Genomic DNA, 27347 nt, shown 5'->3' with positions numbered 1-27347 from the left:
TGTATCGCAACCGAGCGTGTCTGATGCCCTTGTGGTGAGGCAGGACGACTGAACTACGAGCTGAGTAAACATATAGACCTTGTTGACCGCGGGGCACTTTAACCTCAATCGTCTTTAACACTAGTGGCTGGAAGAGAGAGAGAGAGAGAGAGAGAGAGAGAGAGAGAGAGAGAGAGAGAGAGAGAGAATAATAACCTCGGCGCAGGGAACGATGTGTTTGTGTGTCACTGCGCAAAACAAGGCAAATCTGCGCCGAATTATCGCAGCTGTGAGTCTGGCCTGGCGCTCACTCTAGTCACTGCTCTGGCCTGTACTGAGAAACGCTCTGCTGTCTCACCACGACTACTTTCAAAGGCCACAGAGATGATCCGGTGATGGTAGAAACAGTAGTAGTAGTAGTAGTAGTAGTAGTAGTAGTAGTAGTAGTAGTAGTAGTAGTAGCAATTCATCATCATCATCATCATCATCATCATCATTAATAATGGCGGTGGTGACGTGTTTCTACAGACTCCTAGCGAACAAATCCTGCTCGTTTTCTTACACCAACCTCTAACTTTTGTATCCCCCTCGTGTCTCCTCTCCGCATTTCCTTCCTCTACTCATGCTTTATCCTTCCTTCAGGTCTTTTTTTTCTTTTCTCTCCTCATTTCCTTTCTTTTCTCATCCTTTACTCTTCCATGTAGTGTTGTAGTTATTCTTGCTTCTTGTGCTTCCTCTCCTCATTTCCTTCCTCTCCTCATCCTTTATTCTTCCTTCTGGTTTTTTTTTTGTCGTGTCTCCTCTCCTCATTTCCTTCCTCTCCTCATTTTTTTTATTCTTTGTGTTCATTCTTACTTGTGTGTTATAGTTCTTATCTCCTTCCTCTCTTCCTCCATTTATTCTTCCTTGTGGTCATTCTTATTTCTGTCATTGGTCTCCGCCTCTCCTCTGGTTGCTCTTTTTCTCATTGTTTCTTTTATCATCTCTCTTCAGTCAACTTCAGATGACGTCTAGTCTTCTTCCTTACCTCCGTCTCTCTGCATTCCTCTGTGGCCCTCCTTGTTTATTTATTTGTTTATTTTGTTTATTTATTTTATTTTATTTATTATTTTTTATTTATTTTTTATTTTATTTATTTTTGTTTGTTTGTTTGTTTTTGTTTACGTAGGTCTAAGTCATCTGCGTTTTCGTTTCTCCTTATCCCTCATTCCTTAGTTCCTTCCTCCTACTCTTCCAGTCCCTATGTTTCCTTCTTTTCCTTTTCTTTTTCGTTTTTGTTTTTACTTTGTTTATCTTATCTTACTCTATTTGTTTTATATATTTTCTGTTCTTTGGTGGCTACTTTTATCAGGTTTCTGGAATATTACCCCTGTGATAGGCGAAAAGATTAATCTAACCAAACCTAACATAACATTATGAAAACATGACGCTTGTTAAACTAATCTAACGTAACTTAATGAGAACACAAAGACTGTTAACTTAAGGTAATGAGAGCATGAGACTCGTTGCTTCATTTGAATAAACCCCCACACACACTTTTTATTGAGCGAAAATAAAACTATGGGCATTGAAGATTTAGACCACTGGATCACTTCTTGCGCTGCCAGTGGTGTCTTTCAGAAGGTTTGCCTCAACATCCACCACAACATTTTATTGAGTGTGAGGCGCCACATTAGTCCATGTGTTTTTCTATTGATAAAGAATAAATTAGTAAATAAATAGATAAATAAACACTTGGACTACTGTGACTTCTCAGACTCAATTAAATGTATTAACCCTTCAGTATTTATTTATCTGCTTGTTTATTTATTCATTTGTTTATTTATTTTTAAGGACAGGTAAAAGCAATAATATCAACGTATTAACATATGGAAAAAATTGTGTAAATTTAATTAATGGTGTTGATTCCCATTTTGTTATATCGAACATTCTGCTTTTCATTGATGGCTGTGTACAGTCATTTGTCCTTGTTAGGGCACTGGAGAGTAATTGATTTTATATTTTTAGCTCTCGTTATAAATTACGATGAAAATACAAAATCAGTCTGGAAACAGCAAAATATCACATTGTTACCGAAAATTGCTAAAAAAAAATGTTCATGAAATTAACTAACAATATACGCTAAGAACAGAGTGATTGTGACGGTGGCGTTGGTAATGATAATAATAATAATAATAATAATAATAATAATAATAATAATAATAATTACTTATCTATCTAGTACCAGACCGATATCCCCGTGAAGACGAATAGTCTAGACAAGGCTCCCACACACACACACACACACACACACACACACACACACACACACACACACACACACACACACACACACACACACACTATTCTCTAAGACTAAAGAATAAAACTAAAATAATAACAAAAATTTCCCCTCTTACTCTTGTTGGTGCAGAATCTCAGGGAGGGAGAACAGATCCTATTAGTGGTTGTGGGTCTGATACTAATACTGGTGAGTGTCGCGCTGCAGCCTTTGTAACGGTAGCACTGTATCACGTGGTTTAATTCAGGGACGGCTCTCTGCTCTTATGGCCTTTCTTTACCTTGCTTTTCTTAAAATTCTCCATATTGCGTTATTTCTTTTTTTGTTTTCTTTTCAGTGGCTTGGTTGAATTTTTTTTTTTTTTTTTTTTTTTTTTTTTTTTTTTTTTTTTTTTTTTTTCCTCCAGCGCTGTGTCCTCTGTCATCTCGTATTTTCTATGTACTTCTCAATAAGATAACACAAGGGGAGCTGCAAGAAGCCGTCAGATCTAGACGTGGCAATCTCCATCTATAAATATGTATATTCTTTTAATGCTCTCCAATGACTCGGCACTAACAACCTAATTACTGCGTCTAGTGTTCCAATCATCTCCAAGTTCCTTTCTATCTCTTTTCAAATCTAACTTCACCAATTTACTTCCTGTCCTACCGTGATTACTGATCGTGAGGATTTTGTTTGCCACCATTATGTTCCCTGTACCACTCAAGCCCTCTATCAGATCCCGTTTAACTTACGCCTCTCTTAGAAATGAAAATTCGAAACCTTCAGTCCCCTCTTGTAAGGAATTTCATCCTTCATATTTTTCCAGTTTCTTCTAGTGATTAAGTCTGTATCAAGAAATATTGCAGTGTTTTAAAAAGTTTTAATCTCCTATTGTAAGGAATACTTCTGATCCCTTGTGTAATTTTAGTCCTTTATTCACTCACGTTATCAGGAAATGTAGTAATTGTTGTTCTTTCTGCTGAGGAGTGGCACAAGTCTGCTCTCCTCTCCTCCATTACAGTGAGAAAGCAATTTACTCCCTTTTTTCCCGCCACCTGATATCCCCTCCTTCAGCAGCTGGTCCCGGCGAGGTGGCGTGAAAGTTTGTCGGGAAGGCGATGTGACGCAGTTGAATTGAAGTCTTTGTGTCGCTGTGTTCCTGTTTGTGTGTCACTTTTATTTCATCAGTGTTTATTTCATTTCATAGTGATTGTTTTCTTCAGCGTGTTGGTGTTGCCTTGATTCTCTTATTTGCTGTGATGCAAGTCGTCTCTCTCTCTCTCTCTCTCTCTCTCTCTCTCTCTCTCTCTCTCTCTCTCTCTCTCTCTCTCTCTCTCTCTCTCTCTCTCTCTCTCTCTCTCTCTCTCTCTCTCTTCCATCACTGTGTTACAACTTGTGATTAGGTTTGGAAACTTTTTACCACACTTAATGCATCGCTGACTTTTGTTATACGTGTAATTGCAGACACACACACACACACACACACACACACACACACACACACACACACACACACACACACACACACACACACACACACACACACACACACACTTTTGTTCATGATTTATTTGTACAAGCGCGTATATTTATTTATTGTACATGTTGCTTTCTCTCTTTGCAGGATCGAGTTGATCTGGAAAAAAAAATGGACGAAAAAGATAAAGGTATGTTTTTTTCTTTTCCTTTTTTATTATTATTCTTTGTCGGTAAAGATATATTTTGTATTTTATTCATGTATTTTTTTATATTTGTTTGTTAGTAAGAGAGAGAGAGAGAGAGAGAGAGAGAGAGAGAGAGAGAGAGAGAGAGAGAGAGAGAGAGAGACCCTTTATCATTATCATCATCATCATCATCATCATCATCATCATCATCATCATCATCATCATCGTCGTCGTCGTCGCCATCATAATCATTACGTATACGAATTCAGTGAAGAGAAAAAAAAACTTCCCTGGAATGGTTGAGGTGAAGGGTTACGCCAGCCAGCGCGCCACGGTTCCTTGGGGCTTCTTGTATAAGCGTCTTGAGTGAGAAGAAACAAACCCTGAATTCTCTCTTTTCTCTCTCTCGTGTCCTTGATTATTATTACTTTTTTTTTACTTCTATATCGGTTCTCCTTTCATTCTTCATTCATTACAATTGTTCTTTTTCATTTTGTTTTCATTTTTTTCTTTCGAACACTAGTCCTTTCTGCATTTCACTAACAGTCACTCATTTACATGTTTATTTCCTCATTTACTACATCCATAATCTCAGTTACTTTCACGGACGCATAGATTTCCAGGCAGTTTACGAGTTAACCCTTTCACTGCTATTTCCCACTTCATTTTCTAGAGAAGATTTTGGTTAACAGCCACGAATTTCCAGGCAACATGTCCATCAACACCCAGCAAATTTCCGTGTAGCATTCCTATTACTACTACCAAGTTTCCAGGCAGGATATTAGTCAGTAGCCACATTTCCAGACAGCATGTCAGATATTTCATGCAAACTTTCAAGTATTCAGTTCATATAGATGTCCAGGCAACAGTCATTCATTGCTCACAGATTTCCAGTCAACATTTTGATTGATATCCTCTAATTTCCTGGCAGAATTTTTGGTCATTGTCTTCAAATACCCAGGAAAAATAGTCTGTCAATAATACAAACTTCTAGACAAAAAAGGAAGGCAGTAGCGACAACTTTCCAGGTAACATGTCAGTCAGTGTTGAAATTTCCAGCCAACTTGTCGGTTAGTGGCCACAAATTTCCATCCTATATGTCAGTCAGTTCTCGAGTTTCCAGGCAATGTCAGTTGATATTCAGATTTCCAGCGAAAAGTCAGCCAGTGTTACAAAATTCCAGGATGCAGGTCAGTCAGCATTACATAATTTTCAGGCAAGTCAGCATTACAAATTCCTAAGCAACCGGTCAGTCAGTAATACAGATTTCCAGGCAAGAATTCAGTGTTGCAAATTTCCAGTCAACAAGTCAGTCAGCGTTACAAACTTCCAGCAAAAAGTCAGTCTCCTAAATTTCCACACAACAAATCGGTCAGTGTTGCAACTTTTCAGGCGAGGCAGTCAGTTGCTAATTTCTGGGCAACAAGTCAGTCAATGTTGAAAATTTCCAGCAGTCAGTCAGTCACCAATACAAACTTCTGGACAACAAGTCGATGTTACAAAATTCCAGACATATCATTATTACAAATTTCCGGGCAACAAGTCAGTCAGCATTACAAACAACAAGTCAATATCTATAACTTTCCAGACAGCTCAGTCGCACCTCAGTCGTTATCCAGGAATCCAGGAAAGATAATCCGTAATACAAAGTTCCAGCCACAAATGGAGTGAAGGAATCAAGCCGAGCACAAATACCGCAAATACGTGTTTGTTTACGCGCCGCGGCTATCACAGTGGTGCTATCAAGGCAAGGCGCGCTCATATGTTTACAGCGCTTCACACGAGTACCTGGCGGGGAGACCTTACCTGTCCCCACGCTCCCCACGTACACCTTCACCCCGGGGTACAGAGGGCGCCTTGGGATATCAGGTGTAATTAGTAGTATTTGTGAGGCATTTAAGTAGTGTTCCGCGTAGTCGTAGTAAAATTAGGGATGTTTGTGTAGTGTTGGTGTTAGTGGTGGTGGTGGTGATGGTGATGGTGGTGATGGTGCCAGGCGACTACACGGCGCCACGGGTTTGGTGGTTGATGATACATTCACCCCCACCTCACCCCCACCCGTGCCCCTCCCCCGCCTCCCTTCCCAATCCCTTCCTGCTCCCTCATTCCTTTTCATCCTTTCATTTTATAGCGTGTGAAAAAGTGAGTATTCAAATGAGTGGGAATCACAGGTGTTTTAATAGCAGTAGTAGTAGTAGTAGTAGTAGTAGTAGTAGCAACATCAGCAACAGTAATAGTAGTAGTAGTAGTAGGAGCAGCAACCGTAGTGGAAGTAGTAGTGGTTGTCATAGCAGTAGTAGGAATAATAGTGGTAGTAGTTGTTGTTGTTGTAGTTGTTTTTCTGTCTAATGAAGATATAACCCAAACAAACACACACACACACACACACACACACACACACACACACACACACACACACACACACACACACACACACGGAATCTCATGGTAGTAAAAAGAGGAATCCTTAGGTGGTCATTACTTCTCTAATTGGGCAGGAAAATTGCAGTGTTTGGCAAGTTTTATAAGTGTGATTATCGGCTGTGTGTGTGTGTGTGTGTGTGTGTGTGTGTGTGTGTGTGTGTGTGTGTGTGTGTGTGTACATTGCCATCTGGAAAATATTATGCGTATAAAACTAAGTGTGAATATTGCTTTATATAGTATCATTAGAAGTAGCATGAGCAGGAATTAATAGTATTAGTAGTAGCACTAACAGTATCAATATAAGTAGTAGTAGCAGTAGTAGTTATAGTAGTAGTAGTAGTAGTAGCAGTAGTAGTAGTAGTAGTAGTAGTAGTAGTAGTAGTAGTAGTAGTAGTAGTTCCACCATTGTCATATTACTTGGCATGCTGGTACCGCTGCTGCTAGTGATAATGATACTACTACTACTACTACTACTACTACTACTACTACTACTACTGTACATGTGTTGGATGGCACTGTACAAGGGATATAAGGTGTTATACATGGCAGTGGTGGCATTGTGTATATGGGAGGGGATGACAGTATACACAGAAGGGATGGCACTTCATACACTCATGTATACTTTGCCCTACTACTACTACTACTATTACTACTACTACTACTACTACTACTACTACTACTACTACTACTACTACTGCTGCTGCTGCTGCTGCTGCTGCTGCTGCTGCTGCTGCTTCTGCTGCTTGTGTGTCTGTGTGTGTGTGTGGAGGGTGAGGGTGAGTGTTGCGTGAGGGAGCTGTGTGTGCGTGTGTGTGTGTGTGTGTGTTAGCAGCCGGGGACGCAGATAGTTATATATATCAAGAGACTTTGTCCTTGGTTTGATAGAAGAGAGAAAATATTCACTCGTTCCACACCACAAGTATTAGCCAGAGAGAGAGAGAGAGAGAGAGAGAGAGAGAGAGAGAGAGAGAGAGAGAGAGATTACGAATTACGTGCCTATCGTAAAATCTAAGAATATTACCAAGAAACATGAATATTTAAAGTCTTCCTCAGTTATAGGAAGTGGCACTGTTAATGGGAAATGGCACTGTATATGGGAGTGGAAGTTTACGGGGAGTGGCAACGTATGTGGGAATGGCACTGTTTATGGGAGTGGCATTGTGTATGGGAAGTGGCACTGTATGGGAGTGGCACTGTATGGGATTGGCACTGTTTATAGGGCGTAGCACTGTATATGGAGAGTGGCACTGTTTATATGGAGTGGCACTTTATGAGGAATGGGACTGTTTATGGGGAGTGGCACTGCTTATAAGGAGTGACACTGTTTATGAGGATTGGCACAGTACATGGGGAATGGTTGTTTTTGTGGAAAGTGGCACTGTTTGGAATGATGGCATTGTACATAGAAGGGTGTGGCACTTGACGTGGAAGGGATGATACTGTACATGTGTTGGATGGCACTGTACAAGGGATATAAGGTGCTATACTTGGCAGTGGTGGTATTGTGTATATGGGAGGGGATGACAGTATACACAGAAGGGATGGCACTTCATACACTCTCATGTATACTTTGCCCTGTCTAGTTATACATGCGTAGGGGTCTCGGGCGCGAGGAGCAGCACACGCACACATGCACGCACGCAACACAAGTGCCGCGCCCACGCCTGTGATTGGCTGCAGAGATCCTGGTGCCAGATGTTCGAGGCCGCGTGTCCGGACCACTCACTACTGCGGAGTATGTCACCCCTTGGAGTCGTGTTTTCCCGCTTTTCATTGACGCCGCCGCCCGAACCGATCTCAAGGCCGTAGGTGTTTTGCTCCCCTGCGAGGTGCGCCAGGACACGGGTAGGGCGCGCTGGACTGCCTCTCCCCGGCCTCACTTCGCCTTCCGCTTTACAACCTTATTTAAGAACGAATAACTTTTCAGCATTTTCAGGAGATCGTATTTGCGGAGACAAATAGACAGAAGGAGGGAAGAGGAAGGGGAACAGAGAAGAGAAGGACAGTTTTTGTTGCACATATGACAACTGAAGCCTAAATAGTCAACGAGGTCGAATCGGAATTTCATGAGAGACTCTCGACTGATACAGAGTTGAGACCGAGACCGCACTCCCCCCCTCCGCCTCTTGCCTCTCTCGTCCTCCCATCAGTGCTCTGTGAGCGGTGGACGGGGAAGGATTGTTGCGCGCTCCGCCTGTCTCTAAGAGTGAATCCCAGCAACTAGCGCCTTAAATATAGTTTTCCTTTGAGGGACTGGCCGTGAGTGGGTCGTTGGAGAGCGAGATCGAGGCTTCGCGAGTGCCAGTGACCGCTGAGACCCGAAAAATCAAGTGTCAGGAAGTTAGACATCGAGGATTCACGTGGCTGTGTTGTTGTTAGAGTGTGTGGATGTGTGTGTTTGTGTGAGTGTGTGAGTGTGTGTGTGTTGCAGCAGCCAGCCAGAGTCCTGCCACCCCAGACGACCTTCGATAGCTTCCCCCTATCTCCCCTTCTGCTGGTGGTGCTGCTGCTCTTCCTGCTGGCCTCGCACCCCCTGCTGTCGCTGCTGCTGCTGCTGCTGTTGACCACAAGGCACCAGCCACTGACCAGGTAACTAATTAAAAAGTTCCCCTGTGCTCCCGTTAAGAGGTTTGTGTGCTGCAAAGCAAGGTGAGGGGCGTGTGTTTGTTGCGTTTTGATTTGCGTCATGTTTATGGGTAGAGGCGGAGAAGGAAGGGGCGGGTTAGTGTTAGTCTGACGAGGGAGGAGGAAAGCGGTGTGTGTGTGTGTGTGTGTGTGTGTGTGTGTGTGTGTGCAAGCTCCATATTAGGCCTAAATTCCGGAAGTAGGGGCTAGGCAGAGAAGGCGGAGGAGGTTACAGGGGAGACGTCGTATACAGCGACTAGGCCTACTACCGCGCGCGTGTGTGTGTGTGTGTGTGTGTGTGTGTAGCCTCCGTGACGCTCAACATTAGATGGGTTGGTTTCGGCTTGGGCAGGAATGTTGGACGGCCTGGCTGGCGTGGGACATCAGAGCACCGGAGCGATATCAGACGAGGACGAGAGATGCATGATGATAATAGCGACGCGAGTAATGTAAGTAGATAGCGAAGAGAAAATGGAGGATGAGTTGTTCGCATATTCTTTTATAATTTCGTACAGAGCCTAACTCTCATATAAAAGACATGACAAGTACAAATTAACATTACGACAACAACAACAGAGGGGATAAACAACACAGCACAGTGCAATAAACTCAACATCAACACAATCATCAGACCATGAGAATGAACAGCTTAACCCTCGCCAGGCAGCGCTCAGAGTTAGGTCACACCCGCGCTGTTTTGCGTCGCCACCACAGCTGAGGGGTTGCGTTGTGTTGCGGCGTAGTGTTGACTGAGCGTCGTTCCGTGGTGGCCTTGAGTCTTGGCGCGGCCGGCAGAGTGGGGCTGGGCGGGGAGGGCTGAGGCGGGCTGGCTGAAGGCGACTCATGTGTGGTGGAGGCTGGTTGGCTCCAAAACAGTGACCGCGCTCCTGTCTCCCGCTCCCTCCCTCGCATCTCTTTCCCGCGGCCTTGGCTTTCGCCGAGGCAGCCACCCTGCAAACACATGACGCCGTTTTAATTGTTTGTATACCCCCAGCGGTCTTGCAGAAACTGAGCGGCGGGTTTATGACTTGTCCTTGTCATTGTCGTTGTTATTTGTTATTGTTGTTATTGAAGTACAGTAGTAGTAATAATAGTATCTTCATTTCGCTAATACCTTCATATGCGCTTCAATACGCTAATACCTATTTTCTCATTTCCATCCCATAATTTTCAACAAACTCCTTAGTTCACACATTAAATATAGCTCCGTGGTCTCGCTGCCGGCCTACGTAATATCCCCGTGTTTAATTTCCGTGTCCTTCTCTGCAACGCTGTGGATCGCGGGGAGAATGTCTGGCCCGCCGCGGCCGCCGAGGCTTGGCTAGACGGCGGGCTGTTGATGTGGTCATGTTGTTTGGACACGAGAAAAAGTAGTAAATATATGTTCTGGAAACTAATATTACTATTGTGTGTGTGGGGGGGGGAGGGGGAAGTCGGCGCCAGAAAGAGAAAGAGAGGGCATGACGGTCTTACATAACTCTGGCAGCCTGTGTTATTTTTTTCTTTATTTTTTGCCTCCTTTAATGAAGATAATCTGGAGGAAGAAAGGGCGAGTTATCAGACGCTGGTCCTAGAACACCAAATATTGCGACCCTCTGTGGTGGTGGTGGTGGTGGTGGTGGTGGTATCTTTGCTACCACCACAACTATTACTACTGCTGCTGCTGCATCTACAACCACTGCTATTTTTGTGGTGCTGCGGCCACTTCTCCTTCAAACTGTATCACATATTACTACTACTGCTGCGACTAACCGGTACTACATGCTATTTTCTATATTTCAACTACGCTTAATAATAATAATAATAATAATAATAAGAAGAAGAAGAAGAATTATGTTGATAATAAGGGGATCAACAACAACAAAAGCAATTCTTAATAAAAGTTCACATCGTCCACCATGCACGTTTCACTAATCATTTATTCATTTATTTATTAACTTTGTCATATTTTCCCTTGCATTACGTACTACAGTAGAGCGACAGGTGGCGGTTTAGGTTGTGTGTTTATTTTTACAACTCTTTCCGGGAGGTGGACGTAATTGAATCCCGTGGCCCCGGTGTGGGTACGAAGAGGGAACACCGCGACTGTCAGGTGCGAGATTCGGATAGGATTTGTACCTGGAAGCCTAATTATGTTATGAATAAGTACCGCACTTCTGTTTATGTCTTATTTATTTATTTTTATTTTTATTTTTCACGTTTGTACTTTCAAAAATATCATAAAAGGGAAGACTGAAACCTACTTCCTTTATTTACATGGAATTTTTTTACTTTTTTATTTTTTTTGTATATTTGAAATGGGAAAGTAGTAATAGTGGTGGTGATAGTTATAGTAGTAGTAGTAGTAGTAGTAGTGTCTCCATTTATTCTCTCAGTTTGCGTCTTTTCTTTTTTTTTTTTTTTTTATTTACTTGTATTTTTTGGGCATTTTTTAAACGATCATAAAAAGGAAGAAAGGGCGACCTGCTTCCATTATTTATATGTAATTTTTCACACATTTTATTACTTTGTTTAGTTAAAAAATGGGGAAAACAATTAGGGAAAGTGCTGGTCGCCTGAAATTCAAGATGTGCATATTAGTTGTGTATTATTCTTATATAAAAATGAGAGTTAGAATTTAAAAAACACAACCTGTAATATTCACGCATTTTTTTTATTTATTTTTTTTTTTTTTTTACTTCATTAGTCGTTTATATTTGTCACGGAGAATTATAAGGAAAAAAAATTGCCACCCTCCAGTTACTCGTCTGTTACACTCTTCATTTACAAATTCGTGCATTTCAAACACAGAGAACGAAGTGAATAAAAAAAATTACACCCTAAAATTCTTATCTGTCAAACATTTCCACTTCCATCTCCTCCTTACTTGTGTATTAAAAGGCAGAAAATAAAAGGGAAAAAAAAATGTAATCATACTAACCACATTATACATTCTCTCTTTAATTTTCATACCTACTTGTTTACTGGCGAGGGGGAAAATTAGAGGCACAGTATTTTGGCCAGCGTCTGTTATTGAGTGGCTCTTGTAGTTCATCTCCGTCACGGCAGCGCAGAGTTTGTCGAAGTTTCCTTTCCGCGCAATGAACCTGCAGAGTGACTGGACGCCCGACAGACAGACGACCCGGGTAGAGAGAGAGAGAGAGAGAGAGAAGGTCATGGGAAAAGAGCTGGCACTAAATGGTTACTGACACACAAGGAAAATAATGAACGAATTGAGGAAATAAGACCGAATTAAGACACAGAGAGAGAGAGAGAGAGAGAGAGAGAGAGAGAGAGAGAGAGAGAGAGAGAGAGAGAGAGAGAGAAAGCGGATATACGAAGATGAACACGGAAGAAAAACGAGTAAACACACACACACACACACACACACACACACACACACACACACACACACACACACACACACACACACGACAACCAGACAAATAAATTACCAGGAAGACAGGCACACTTCGATCGCCAAGAATAATGATAATGATGATGATGATAGTAATAATAATAATAATAATAATAATAATAATAATAATAATAATAATTCCCATTCACACTGTGCTGAGGACCTATGCATGAATAGAAACGTTCAATACCGTAATTAAAAAGAACAACGTAGGCGTGAATTTATTGTTTTTTATTAAAGAGGTGACGTAATGAAAGAGAGAGAGAGAGAGAGACACACCCTTTGAAGTGTCGTCATATTACAATACCAAGTTAAATAAATACATACTTAATTAGGTCAACACAAACACACACAGAAGTATACATACACGCATGCATACATACACACACATACGAAACATTCTGGCATGCCTCTGTTAATTTTTCCAGAGAGTTTCATTCACGACTCTCACGAAATATTGCTACACTTTCGCTCAGACCAAAATGGGATGCCTTCTAGAATACAGATGAGAGAGAGAGAGAGAGAGAGAGAGAGAGGAGAGAGAGAGAGAGAGAGAGAGGATGGTGGAGGTGGTGGTAGTGGTGGTGGGGATGTGAAGGAAGATGGTGCTGGTGTGGTGATTATGGTGGTAGTGGTTGTGGTGGTGATCGTCAAGTACAAAAGGAGGGTAGTAAGCATGGCATGGTGGTGATTGTGGTGGTGGTGGTGGTGGTGGTGGTGAAATACATTGTGGCCCTGAGTGAGGCATTGTTTGTTTTAGTATTGTTATTGTGATGATAGCGCGGCGATAGTAGTGAAGGGGGTGGTAGTAGTGGTGGTGGTGATGGTGGTGGTGGTGGTGGTGGTGGTTGTCAAAAAGTAGTAGATGTAGTAGTATTGTTATTGTTGCCGTTGCTTATCGTGAAAAAAATATAACCGTTTGTAGTAGTATTAGTAGTAGTTGTAGTAGTAGTAGTAGTAGTAGTAGTAGTAGTAGTAGTAGTAGTGGCAGCGGTGATGGTAATTGTAGTAAGATGTGCTGTTGGTAGTAGACCTCGTAGCATTATTATTAGTAGTATTAGTAATGGTAACAGTAAGAAATAACAACAGCGATAATAACACTAGTGACAACAACTATATAAAAAAAAAAAAACTAACAAATACAATGATCACACTGTAATGGTGACCGATGTATGCTGCAGTGGTGGTGGTGGTGGTGGTGGTGGCATTGATAGTGATTGGTGGGGCAGGATCAGCACTCCACCACCCCACCTGACTGGAAGTTAACAGGCAGGAAATCAGTCAATCACTCAGTTCAGCGGCGTCTTGTGGCACTCACTGAAGGTCCCACCACCACCACCACCACCACCACCACTACCACCACCATCGCCGCCTTTGTACTGTTACCTGTTCATGTTAATTATCTGTTTTGTTTTTGTGTGACTTGTTCCCTCCTCGCAGTCTTGTAAGTCGTCTCTCTCTCTCTCTCTCTCTCTCTCTCTCTCTCTCTCTCTCTCTCTCTCTCTCTCTCTCTCTCTCTCTCTCTCTCTCTCTCTCTCTCTCTCTTGCAAAGCTATATGACACCTGTTGCGGGACTCCAAGCGCACTCTCTCTCTCTCTCTCTCTCTCTCTCTCTCTCTCCTCTCTCTCTCTCTCTCTCTCTCTCTCTCTCTCCTCTCTCTCTCTCTCTCTCTCTCTCTCTCTCTCTCTCTCTCTCTCTCTCTGCAGAGCTTTATGACATTTGTGCTTCAAACTCCCCCCACAACTCTCTCTCTCTCTCTCTCTCTCTCTCTCTCTCTCTCTCTCTCTCTCTCTCTCTCTCTCTCTCTCTCTCTCTCTCTCTCTCTCTCTCTCTCTCTCTCTCTCTCTCTCATGCAATAATCGTTTATATTTATTAATTTATGTATTATTTCTTGGCCTTTCGTCAGTCCCTTGTTGTCGAGGTGAGTTTCTTTTGCGTATTAGATTCGTCACATTTCACTCAAAAGAACGATATTTTCTCACGCGTCCGAAAAATTATGTAAAGAGAAAAACCTGTTCTTTCGTTAATCATTTTTACTGATATTATTATTATTATTATTATTATTATTATTATTATTATTATTTATTTGTGGTAGTTAAAGCAGTAGTACATAGTTGTTGTAGCAGTAGTGGTAATTTGCTTTTATTCATTTGTTTGTCGTTTTATTATTCTTTATTTTTCTTTATTATTCTTTTTTTTTGTGTCTACGTATTCCGTTAGTTTTATAGGTTTATTTATTTATATTATCTACGTGAGTTCTCCGTTTTCTTGTTTATCATATTGCAGACATTTATAAAACTTTTCATACACCTTCCATCCTGTGCAAAAAAGGAAGATTATATATGAATGATAAATAATATTCTCTCTCTCTCTCTCTCTCTCTCTCTCTCTCTCTCTCTCTCTCTCTCTCTCTCTCTCTCTCTCTCTCTCTCTCTCTCTCTCTCCCCCCAACGTCCTTGCTTAAATCTACGTAGTTTTATTCTCTCTCTCTCTCTCTCTCTCTCTCTCTCTCTCTCTCTCTCTCTCTCTCTCTCTCTCTCTCTCTCTCTCTCTCTCTCTCTCTCTCTCTCTCACTGCGCGTCCTCGCTTAAATATTAAGTAGATTGTTTTCATTCTCTCTCTCTCTCTCTCTCTCTCTCTCTCTCTCTCTCTCTCTCTCTCTCTCTCTCTCTCTCTCTCTCTCTCTCTCTCTCTCTCTCTCTCTCTCTGCGCGTCACGTCCTTGTGTAAATCTTAAGTAGTTTTCTTTTCTCTCTCTCTCTCTCTCTCTCTCTCTCTCTCTCTCTCTCTCTCTCTCTCTCTCTCTCTCTCTCTCTCTCTCTCTCTCTCTCTGAAAACATGAAAAATAAAACGGCGCTTTGTAGTTCTTCCTTCTGTCAGTTTTCATTCATATATTTTCAGTCGTTAAAATTTTCACTTGTTTTCCGTCGTTAAAATGTTCACCTTCTATTCAATCGTTAAAATTTTCACTCTTTTTCAGTAGTTAAAATTTTCACTCACTTTGTATCACTAAAATTCTCACATTTTTTTTTTTTTTTTTTTTAGTCGTTAAAATGTTTCACTTCTTTTTCAGTCGTTTAAATGTTCACTTCGTCTTTTTCAATCGTTAAAATGTTCACTTCATTTTCAACCGTTCAAACTTTTGCTTGTTTTCAATCGTTATTTATTTATTTATTTATTTTCATTTATTTATTTATTTATTTATTTTTTTTTTCTGCCTCGTCCGTAACGCTGCAAATTGCGTGTCATTCCTCCCCGCGCTCCATCGTAAAGGTTCATGAGGGAATCGTAAAAGAACCGAGAATTATTTTTCTGCTAGGGCGACGGCTGTAAACAAAATATTAAAACTGTTTACGGAAGCGAGAGAGAGAGAGAGAGAGAGAGAGAGAGAGAGAGAGAGAGAGAGAGAGAGAGAGAGAGCTCTGCCATATTGCTCTGATGCATTTTTCTTTAATTTCTTGTTTTTTTTTTTGTTTTGTTTTTTTTCTTTTTTCTCTCTGTTGTCTCAAATTTTACTGGTGTTTCATTGTTGACGTAGTTTCCTCTTGCTTTTCTTTTATCTATACATTCACAATTCTGCGTTCCTGTATGTATTTTTTTTTCCGATGCTTTCTAGACAAACTGTTGGGGAAAAAAATAGAAAAGAAAAATCGTTCGAGGCCAGAGAGACATCCAGAGAAAGAGACAGACACAGAACATCGAACAGACAGACACACGCACAGACAAACGGACAGTAAAAAAAAGAAAAAAAATGTTGTAAATATTACCTGTGTCAATATTAAGTGTCTTTTTCACCTGTGTTAATATTGCCTGCCCTTCAATACTTGTCAGTATTAAGTGTTCTTCAATACCTGTGTTAATATTACCTGTCCCTACCTGTTTCAACAATACCTGCCCCTACGTGTGTTAATATTACCTGCTCTTTAGTACCTGTCAGTATTATGTGTTAGTATTACCTGGCGCTCCTTGTGTTTATATTTTATTCCCGTTCTCGTGTTAATATTTCCTGCCCCTGCCTGTGTTAATATGACCTGTCCTTACCTGTGTTAACCCTTTCCCTGCGATGTGCAACAATTCATAGCACTAACAGGAATGTATGGAATCTTTGTAAGCGTTAACAAAAAAAAAAAAAAAAGGAAAGGATAAAAAGAACTGATAATGCAATTTCTAGCAGTATAACGTTTGGTGGTGGTTGTGGAACAAGAAAAGATGCCTCAGAGTGGATGGTAATGAAGAAAAGATGTACCAAATAGTAGTGAATTTTTTTTCTTTTTTCTATTTTTTTTAATGTAGGAGGGACACTGGCCAAGGACAACCAAAATCCAATAAATAAAAAGTCCACTGAGATGCCAGTCCCAGAATACCTGCCCTGCACCTCACGCCTCGCCTGCACATTACGCTCGTTAACTGCTGCCATTGAATTTTTATTGGCTGTTTGTAGTTTTATCATATGCCGAAGGGCGGGGTGATGACCGCTAATAATGGCATGATGCATATTGCTTCATTACAGTGACCCTGAACTGAACTGAGCCATGATAAGTCTCCAGGCGCTGAAAGATCTTAATTACACGATCCTTCCCTCTTATTTGTCGGTGAAAATTGTGTAAACATGTGTCAGGTTATATGTTCGGGGAGGGAAGCCATGGTAGTTAGTGGAAGGGTTATGTGTAAGATGATCACTACAAGCACGCAGGTGTAGTAGTAGTAATAGTGTTTCATTTAGTGTTGTAGTGAAGGTTCTCTAAACTTCCGCCATGTTGTTTTGTGACGGTCGGAAAGAAGTCATGGTAGTGGAAGGGTTAACTGTTAAGATTATCACAAAAAATGCACGCAGATGTGGCAATGTTTCCTTTAGTGAGTTGTAATGAAGACTGTCCAAACATGCACCACATTATTTTATTACGTTCAGAAAGAAGTTATGGTACTGGAAGAGTGAAGTGTTAAGATGGCCACTGAAAGCCACTCATATGTAGCAGCGTTTCATTTAGTGTGTTGTAGTGAAGTAAGGTGTTCATAACTAGCGTGTAATTTCCGAGCACCATGGAGATCAAGTTCTTCCCGCCGTCACCCTCGCGTTGCTAAAGGTGATCAATAGCAGGCACGCAGATGCAGTAGTGTTTCTATTAATTTTCGTTAAGCAGTGAATTAAGAGTTTAGTGTTCGTATATAACATGGTTCCGCCGCAACACAGAAGCAGATCAAGAACTTCTCCGCCGTCATCCTCTCATTGCCACAGACAGTCATTGGCAGGCATTCAGGTGCACCAGTGTGTCATGCAGTGTGGTGTAGTGAAGTGAGTGTGCGCTGGTGACTGAAAAACGTGCGCTTCCCGAGCAAGAAAGAGGCAGTAAGCAAAAATTTATAATCGTTACTCCTTGAATAAACTTGTACGTGATTTTTGGCGGTAACTTTTGATGAAATGTGATGTTTATTTATTTTATTTATCTATTTATTTATTTTATTTATTTATTTTATTTCCAGTGTGTTATCGGCCTTTCCGCCTTTCCGCATTGATTGGTCTGGGTTTGGTTGATAAATTTGGCTTCATTGCTGTGAAAACGTGAGGCAGACGCATAGACGCCCCCGCTGATTTTAGTACTTGGTATAAATTTTGGCTTTTCTTTCTACTTGTAATGATGACTTTGATTTGTTTCGTTCTTGTTTGTAATTCCCCGTTGTTCTGTTACCTTTCTTCTCTATTCAAAGTATTAAGTACATATTTTTTAGTAAACTCTGAAATTTCCTGCCTGCTTCGCCTGCTTCGCCTGCTTCTGTATTTCTTCCTGCCTTTGGCCTAAACTGTTTCAAGCGGGAGATTTCAAGACACTTACCCTCAAATTTTGGACAACCCTCGTGACAACACTTGACAACACTCTCTGGGGACTGGCACCTTCAGAGAGCCATATTTTATTTCATTTTATTTTATTTTATTTTATTTTATTTTTTTATTTTTTTATTTATTTATTTTTTTTGTTCTAGGCCATAAGAAAAAAATGCATCCACACACAAAAAATAATAAAACTTAATAAATATTGGTGGAGACTTATACACACACACAGACACACACTCACTCAAGGACAGATCACTAACCTTCTCTTAGCGGGAAGCAAAGTCACATCATCTCAGCTTACGCACCAACACTCTATTCACAACACGAAGGAAAAGTAAACACACACCTTCCTTTTTATTAACCTTTTCATAACAACATCCCTCCGTCTTGTCATGCGTCACTGCCCCTTGTGAGTGAAGCCTGACTGTGAACCGCCAGAACCTTTTTCCTTCCCACATGATTAACTTTATAATAGGCTCAGACAGTCAGACGGACACAGTTAGGCACAAATAGTTAGGCCTGCGAAGGAGCGAAGAGGGTAAAGCGAAGGTTGGATAACGGAAGGACAAAAAGGAGAGGATAATAGGTTAGATGGAGGTTGTCAAGAAGGGAATGGGGCCTGGCGATAACGGAAGGAGGGAAGAAGGGAAGGAGATAAGGAAGGAAGGGAAAAGAAGGAAGGAAGGAAGAGATAAAAGTGAAACATTGAATTTTCTTGTCGAGAGTGAAGGATGGAAAGATTCGTCAGCTGATAAACTATAAAAAGGCAGGGGAGAGGGAGACGCCACTAAATCTTCCATACACTTGTCGTAAGTCAAGTCTCGTGTAATGAAAAATGAAGGGGAAAATACTCGTAAAAAAAGGGGGGACAGGTGAGATGTAATGACCGTGGTGTGACGGAGTGTGACGCGTTAACACACAAGGAACTATGACGGCGAGAACTTAATCGTGTGAGTGTGACGGGGAAGATGCGTCTGAGGTGTGTGTGTGTGTGTGTGTGTGTGTTAGGAGAGCTGTGTAGATCATACCCTGAAACACTCTGCGCCGCACCTCCACGACTTTCCAAAGGCTTTATTTCAAGCTACACGGGTTTTTGTAGCTGTTTTTACGGTTATGGTGACGGATTAATAACATTTGTAAGTTATTAAGGGGAGGAACACTTGAGAACCCAGCTAATCATCTCTGTGGCCTTGGAAAACAGTCGTGGTGGTGAGAGCAAAGCCTTTCAGAATACGGGTTTATAAGGGTGTTCTTACGGTTCTATTGACATATTAATCAAATTTCTACGTTATTAACAGGAGAAACACTCTTGAGAACCTGGCTAATCATCTCTGTGGCCTTTGAAAATTGTCGTGGTGAGAGGGCAAACGTTTCTGAACACTGGCCTGTGACGGGAGGATGTGACGAAGCTGTGAGTGATCGCTGTGTGTTTTATGGCGGGCTGTAAGCGGCAGTGTGGCGGCGCGGCGGTGTGACGGAGTTGTGTGACGGTTTTATGGTAATCCGGCGTGTGCGTGTCAGTAAAGGGCGTTGTAAACTAAATGTGTACTTTGTTTTATGTGTGTATTTATTTATACGTCTCTCATTTTGTATCTCTATCTACCTGTCCGTCTGTGTGTATGTGTGTGTGTGTGTGTGTGTGTGTGTGTGTGTGTCGGTCTGTGTATCTGTTTGTACCTGTCTGTCAGTGTGTCACCACCATCACCGCCACACGTGAGGGTTCCACAAACACATTTCACGGCCACTTAATAAGAAAAGCGCCGCGTAGCACGGTGTGACGGAGCTTGCGAGTGTGCCTAGACCTGTCACGGAAGTGGGGGACGAGGATGAGGAGGAGGAGGAGGAGGAGGAGGAGGAGGAGAGGAGAAGGAACAACAGTAAAATGATGAGAAGGAAGTAAAGGAGGGAGAGATACGGAGGAGGAGGAGAAGGAGGAGAGGAGAAAGAACAACAATAAGAAAAGGATGGGAAGGAAATAAAGGAGGGAGAGATAAGGAGGAGGAGGAAAAGGAAGAGAAACAGGCTAAAGAGTAAGAGAAGGAAGAGGAGGCGGATGAAGAGTTATTGGTTAAGGAGGAGGAGAAGAAGAGTAGGAAAGAGAAGGGAGAAGAGAAGGAGGAGGAAGCATTAGTTGTGGAAAGAAAAAAGTAATGGATGAGAAGGAAGAAGAGGAAAAGAAAGAAGAAGAAGAAATGTAGAAGAAACAAGAAGGGGCGGCGTAGTGGCGGCGGCGGCGGCGGCGGCGGCGGCGGCGGCGGCGGCGGCGGCGGCGGCGGTAGTGTTGGCGGCGGTGTTGGTGGTTACATAACTGAAGCGTCATGGTGTAAAATACAATACGAAGCATAATACTGTGGAAATTACAGGTATCACAGCCCATTCAGGTGTTTTAGTCGCCGCACACACACACACACACACACACACACACACACACACACACACACACACACACACACACACACACACACCTTATATCTTGGGTAATTTTCATTGTTTTTTTCTTTGACACACCTTTCAGTTTTCCAGAAGGTGAAGCTTAGATTTTACCTCTCTCTCTCTCTCTCTCTCTCTCTCTCTCTCTCTCTCTCTCTCTCTCTCTCTCTCTCTCTCTCTCTCTCTCTCTCTCTCTCTCTCTCTCTCTCTCTCTCTCTCTCTCAACGCTTTCACATGTGACTTACGTATCAAACTTACAAATAAACATTACAAAAAAATACGTGGCAAACAGCATTTTGTAAACTTTTAACTTATTGTAGTTAAAGAAAATTTTTAAAAAGTAGCAAAACACAATAGGAAAAGAAAATTACACAAAAAAATACATGTAATAGTAAAAGAAATAAAAGTCTGAGTGAGAAAAAGTGTCTCTCACTCTTTCTCTCCCCTGTCGTTCGATTGGCTCAAAACGTGTATTTTCCCGGCAATCCTGTATAACGTCAGCGCGCGTAAAGAGGGTGTAGGTCTTTCCTCGCGGCACATGAAAGGCGGGCGGCGTCCAGACAGGCGGGGGAAAAAAGCAAAGAAGAAAAAAGACATTACTGAAGAGGATGTAACATTTTTGTGGCTTCTCGCGTCACTTTCAGCTTTGTATGGGAAGTTGTGTGTAGGTGGTTCTCTCTCTCTCTCTCTCTCTCTCTCTCTCTCTCTCTCTCTCTCTCTCTCTCTCTCTCTCTCTCTCTCTCTCTCTCTCTCTCTCTCTCTCTCTCTCTAAGTCTGTGTTATTAGCCTTTTCCCCTTCAATCTCTTATTTTCCTGGTGTTGATTGCGCACTTATCTCTCTCTCTCTCTCTCTCTCTCTCTCTCTCTCTCTCTCTCTCTCTCTCTCTCTCTCTCTCTCTCTCTCTCTCTCTCTCTCTCTCTCTCTCTCTCTCTCTCTCTCTCGCTAGGTGCGCTTGACTTTATAGTGAGAGGCAATCAGTAACAGGTGTTCTTTAGATATGATACGTGAAATGTACCTGAACCTGATTGCAGACAGGTGTGTGTGTGTGTGTGTGTGTGTGTGTGTGTGTGTGTGTGTGTGTAGAAAGTGAAGGAAGAGAAGTAATTTCTAATATGAGGAGGATTAAGTTACATTAAATCTTTCCCTCGCTTTTTTTTTTTTTTCTCTCTCTCTCTCTTTCTGCACATTTAATTTTTCCTGCTTCCTGTCTGTCTGGTCTTTCCTCTGCTTCTTCTTCTTCTTATTATTATTATTATTATTATTATTATTGTTGTTATTATTATTATTATTATTATTATTATTATTATTATTATTATTATCGAGGTTGTTTTTTTAAGTGTTTTCTTTTGTTATTCTTCCTTTTTTTCTATTTTTTTATTTTTTTTACTAATTTCACATGCTTATCCTTTTTCCTTTTATTTAAAGTTGTTGCTATTATTATTATTATTATTATTATTATTATTATTATTATTATTATTATTATTATTATTATTATTATTATATTCCTGTTGTTCTTGTGCTGTTATCTTTCTTCTTTCTCCTCCTCCTCCTCCTCCTCCTCCTCCTCCTCCTCCTCCTCCTCTTCCTCCTCCTCCTCCTCCTCCTCCTCAAACTAGCGTGACGAGAACCTGCGTAGAGAGGAGGAGGAGGTGGAGAGGATTTAAAGAGACGGGGGGCGAGGGGAGGAGGGAATGGACCTTCTGACCTTGCCGTCCCCCCTCTTCACCCTCCCTCCTTTCACCCCTTCCCCTCCCATTCCTTCGCCTCCCCTTTCCTTCGCTTTCTTTTTTTTTCCACGTCTTCCCTTTCTTCTCCCCTCATTCACTGTCTCGTGCCATAATCCTCTCTCTCTCTCTCTCTCTCTCTCTCTCTCTCTCTCTCTCTCTCTCTCTCTCTCTCTCTCTCTCTCTCTCTCTCTCTCTCTCTCTCTCTCTCTCTGTGTGTGTGTGTGTGTGTGTGTGTGTGTGTGTGTGTGTGTGTGTGTGTGTGTGTGCGTGTCATGTCCATCAAACGCCTTGGTCTTCTTCTATGCAGGAGAGGGAGTGAGGCAGGCCTTTGTACTGATTAGATTAGGTTAGATAGTTGCTCTCTCTCTCTCTCTCTCTCTCTCTCTCTCTCTCTCTCTCTCTCTCTCTCTCTCTCTCTCTCTCTCTCTCTCTCTCTCGTACGGTCACTCGCACGGTAATTTTTTCAGGAAACTTAAGGAAAAATGTTCTCCGTATCTTTCTTTTATTTTTTTCTCCCCACTAAGCGTCTTGTTGATTGGTGCAGTCGTAAAGGCAACACTTGAGGCACTGTGAGGTTATAAGAGGGAAGGCGTTACTTGTGAGGGCAAAAATAATACAAAAAGGAAGAGTTGTTATTAATGTCATAAACTGAAGCAGTCTTAGTAAAGTCTTGAGAATGAATTAATTGTGTGAACGGTTAAAATGTTAGGGAAAAGAAACTAGAGATTGATTAAACTGTAAGGGAATTGTTATTATCAGCACATTATAACGCTAAAAAGGAAAACGTGTACCTGGAGAGTAAGGTAATAAAAGATACGCTAGTTGAAAGAAAATAAGAAGTGGCTTAAAACGCGGAAAGCAGTAAAGCAATTAGTACCACCAGCATCGTAAAACTTGAAATGTCCTGGACTGGATCAATGCTTCCTTCTGAAAACGTCGGAAAAAAAAAGAGTAATTGTACCATCATATAATAAAAAGGAAAAAAAAAAACAAGAAAAGACGACAGATTTATATTATACAATTTAAGACGTATAAGAAAAGAAAAAAGAAGTCTATTCATGCACACGTGAACACCTCTCCCCTAATGCCCGCCCCGTCAGCAGGGTGGAGCGTGCACCACAACACCACCACCACCACCACTTAAGTCCTGCCACTCCTCGTGCTTCTTTACCCGCGATTTGCCCTCACAGTTCATTTTCTTTCTCACTGTCAGCGTTTTCACTTATGGTGGTAATATTAATCTCAGCATAGTTGATTTTTATTTACGTTTTTTTTTTTTTTTTTTTTTTTTTTTATGTTGACATTGTTAATCTCAGCACAGTTAATTTTCTTTTCTACTTCCATCATTTTCATTATGTTAGTAATATTAATCTATCCCGCCTTTTTTAGCCGTGTTGGTAATACGAGGATCATTCATCACACTTTTTCTAATATTTGTAGCCCGTGCCAGTGACACTCCGCGACACCAGTTTTGTCATAATAGTTTCGCCACCTGAGGACGCGGGAACGTGACTGACTGGCCTTGCTGATTGGTGCATGAATTTCCCGTCTTGTTTGAAACGTGCGCACATTTATCCCTACCAGAACCATTGTTTAAGTCACCAGGATCGTTCAGTTTGGGAGCAGAGATTATGGTTGGAATACAAGGTTAGTGTGCCGCACGTCTCCAAACAAGACTGGGCTACGTACAGTGAGTGAGGGCATCAGTCGGTGGTTGTGTTATACAGTGTTCATGTGGCCTCTGCTGGCTGAATTTCTCTGGCAGACTTGTTGACGGAGTATAATATCACCAGCACAGACTAAACTGATAAACAAAAACACAATTGATCAATCCTGACATTACCAAAAGGGACTAAAGAAACAATTGAAAACGTTGGAAAGAGAAAATAAAACGAACTGTACTGAGATAAAGACGCAGGTAAAGAAACACGAGGAGCAGCAAGAAGGTATGTAATGATGTGCTGCTCTGTTGTACGCACCATCTTGCTGACGGCGCGGTCACGAGATGCACAGATTGATGCACAGGTGTGTGTGTGTGTGTGTGTGTGTGTGTGTGTGTGTGTGTGTGTGTGTGTGTGTGTGTGTGTGTGTGTGTGTGTGTGTGCGTGCTGGCGTCGTGCAGCAGCTGAGAGGTAATAGCAGGGGCGGAAATGGGATAATTGGCTGCAGTGGTTGTAGGAAGGGATTAATGGTGACGTGTTGGGTGAGGCGAGGCGTAGGTCAGGGTGGGCTGTTTGCACTTCCTTTGTATTTTTTTTTCTTTTTTATCATGTAAGAGGGTCACTTACGCATGTACCTCACGTGTAACTTTTTTCCCTCCCTTTTTTTCATTTTACTTATGTGTTTTATGGACCTGCTTTTTTTGCCTTTTTTTGTGTGTGTGGAGGAACGGCTGTTACAGGCGATAAGTTGTGCGTATCACTACTACTACTACTACTACTACTACTACTACTACTACTACTACTACTATTATTATTATGTATAGATACTACTGCTACTATTTTACTTCCAATTCTGTTTTTCTTTTGTTGGTCTTTCTATCTCACCGCTGCCACCATTGTCGTGCTTGCAATCTTGCACGCTTGATTTAATACTATTACCTAAGTTATGGCCAGAAAGGAGTATGTTATACATGTAAATTTTCTACATTTACTTCATTAAGATTGAGTACAGTAATAATCTCTATGTATTCACCTTAAGCGACTCACAATAACTTTCCAACAAATTGATTCACAATAGTACCCGTATTATATGTCAGAGTAATTCAATATTTATCATTTATGTCAAGAAATTGCACAAAGGTACACAAGAAAAGTCACACGCAAAATCTTACAACGTCCTAATAACACTGAATATCCTGTAATTATTCCTTCTCTCCGCTTTCATGAGACAATAATTACTGAGACTGCATCACACAAACTTTTAAGCTCCACTTACGAGTAACAGGACGTGCTTGTCCTTGTCGCCGCAGCCTCCTCTCAGGTGTGGAACCTCTGCAACCTCGCGGTGCTCTCTGCTCTCTCACTTCTCCCTCAGTTCCTCGGTTACGTGACCTGATATACCCAGTCTGTTACATTTTCTCCCACAATATCTCCATGTTAAAGTCAAAATTCCAATACATTTTCCCATTTTACACAATTCAAGCACATGACCCGCCCACAGGCGTGGCGTTGTGTAACTTTGCCCAATCAGATTATCAGGGCGAAGTTTTGGGTATAAGGGCGGGGTGAGGGGTGGGGTGTAGGGGGGCGGGGTGAGGGGTGGGGTGTAGGGAGGCGGTGTGTTCCCATGGGTCACCTTGCTTTGCTCTCCTTCGCAGTTTTCCCCATGCTGTTGCGTTTGCATTTTCCCGTTTGATACTTGCTTTCTGTATCCGTCGTGCACAGGCCTCCTTGTCTCTGCTCCTCGCCTACGGTTTTTCCGCTTAGGTTGGATCTGCCTGGGCTTGTTGTCTCTCCCTACGTAGTGTTGCTGAACAGAACAGCTGCGTTGGTATTGGGTATCTCTATTTTCTCTCTTCCCTCATTTTTCGTCTTTTTATCTTTTCCCTCATTCATCCGTCTTCTTTCCTTCTTTCTCGTGTCTTCTTTAGCTTCATAAGGTAACCACAATCATAACTCACAACCTCCCTCGTCCCTGCCTTGATTCTAGTTTCCTTTACCGTTCCCTCTCACACCACCTCCCCCCTGCATTCCTCCGTCACCTCGTACATCCCGGAAAACACGTGAAGGACGCGCGCACTCAAGAGAACAGTAAATTGTGCTGGCATAGAGGATTATTTGTTTGGCTTGCCAGGGACTTGTTTGTCTCGCATCACGTGGGATATTTATTTACTTGACGTGGATTGATCTGCTGTTGTGATGTGGATATATTGTAAATGTCTTTTATTCAATGTTTTGTTTTGTTCGTGTGTTGTGATGTGATGTGGTTAGTTAGTCCGCCTATCTGTAAATAAATAAATACGTATGTCGTAATGAATTAATAGACAGACGGATAGATAGATGGATAAATATATAGATGGGTAGCTAGTTAGATTGATAGATAGGTAGATGGGTAGAGACATAGATAGATAAAGAAAATAAATAGGTAAATGAAAACAATGATCAATAGATACTTAAGGTGGTAGATGAAGACTCGTATAAATGTCATTGTGTAGTTAGAGAGAGAGAGAGAGAGAGAGAGAGAGAGAGAGAGAGAGAGAGAGAGAGAGAGAGAGAGAGAGAGAGAGAGAGAGAGAGACGGGAAGTGAAGTCGTGCCAAAGAAATATTAAAATGTACGAGTTAATTAATATTTTTTGTATGTGAAACCGTTAGTGGAGAATATTAGAAAACAAATACTGACAACAAAGCAATTGAATAAAAGACGGAATAGAAGAAGATGAGATAACTGATAATGAGATAAAGGAGCGATATAACACACGGGCAACGAGATACTGCATTGATTTCAGAATAATGATGATGACTAAATATTACGAGGAGAGGATGAGAAGGAAAAGTAGAAGGAGAATAAGAAAAATATGTAAAAAGGAAAAGAACAAAAAAATGTATATCCATCATCATAAGAATAAGAAAGAAGAGAAGAAGAGAAAAGAAGGAAGGGAAAGAAGAGAGAAAACGAAGAGAAAAGAAGGGAGAAGAAGAAGGAATAGTAATAATAATAAAAAGAAGAATAAGAACAAGAACAAAAACAAAAAGAAATAGAAGAGGAAGAGGAGGAGGAGGACGAAAGAGAAAAATATATATAATTTTTGATCATCATCATCATCATCAACCATCACCATCTAAATAACAAGAAGGAAGAAGAAGAAGAAAACAACAACAACAACGAAAACAAGACAAACAAAAACTCACCAACCACCACCACCACCACCTTGATGAATGAGTGCAGGAATCCCGGCAGGTGGCAAGGTAAAGGTGAGACGCTCATTCTCACCTGCACTACGCGAAGTCCCCGCACGGCCCACCTGTTGCTGTGGGGGCGGGGCGACGCGGCTCAGGTGGACAGGT

The 27347-nt window shown here is 41.6% G+C and overlaps 1 protein-coding gene and 1 long non-coding RNA gene across 3 annotated transcripts in view; one reads left to right on the top strand and one right to left on the bottom strand.

Annotated features, from left to right (window-relative positions):
* Window positions 1–3890: 3890 nt before the first annotated feature.
* The window catches only part of LOC135091445 (atrial natriuretic peptide receptor 1-like), a 138707-nt gene continuing 115250 nt past the window's right edge, over window positions 3891–27347 (top strand). Inside the window, exon 1 of one of the 2 annotated variants that reach the window (XM_063989097.1) lies at window positions 3891–3909. The gene's annotated coding sequence lies outside the window, so the exon portion shown is untranslated. Of the gene's footprint in view, window positions 3910–7333; window positions 8920–27347 lie in introns of those variants that run through there. The other variant, XM_063989095.1, reaches the window with a different exon arrangement.
* Window positions 9411–25560, bottom strand: LOC135091446 (uncharacterized). The gene is made up of 3 exons (XR_010262506.1): window positions 25278–25560; window positions 11912–12052; window positions 9411–9906 (listed from the first exon to the last, which is right to left on the bottom strand). It is a non-coding gene; the product is annotated as an uncharacterized LOC135091446 (long non-coding RNA).

This window comes from Scylla paramamosain, chromosome 37 (genome assembly GCF_035594125.1).
Source record: "Scylla paramamosain isolate STU-SP2022 chromosome 37, ASM3559412v1, whole genome shotgun sequence".
In the NCBI taxonomy this organism is placed as follows: domain Eukaryota; kingdom Metazoa; phylum Arthropoda; class Malacostraca; order Decapoda; family Portunidae; genus Scylla; species Scylla paramamosain.
This window is presented reverse-complemented; position numbering and strand designations above follow the sequence as displayed.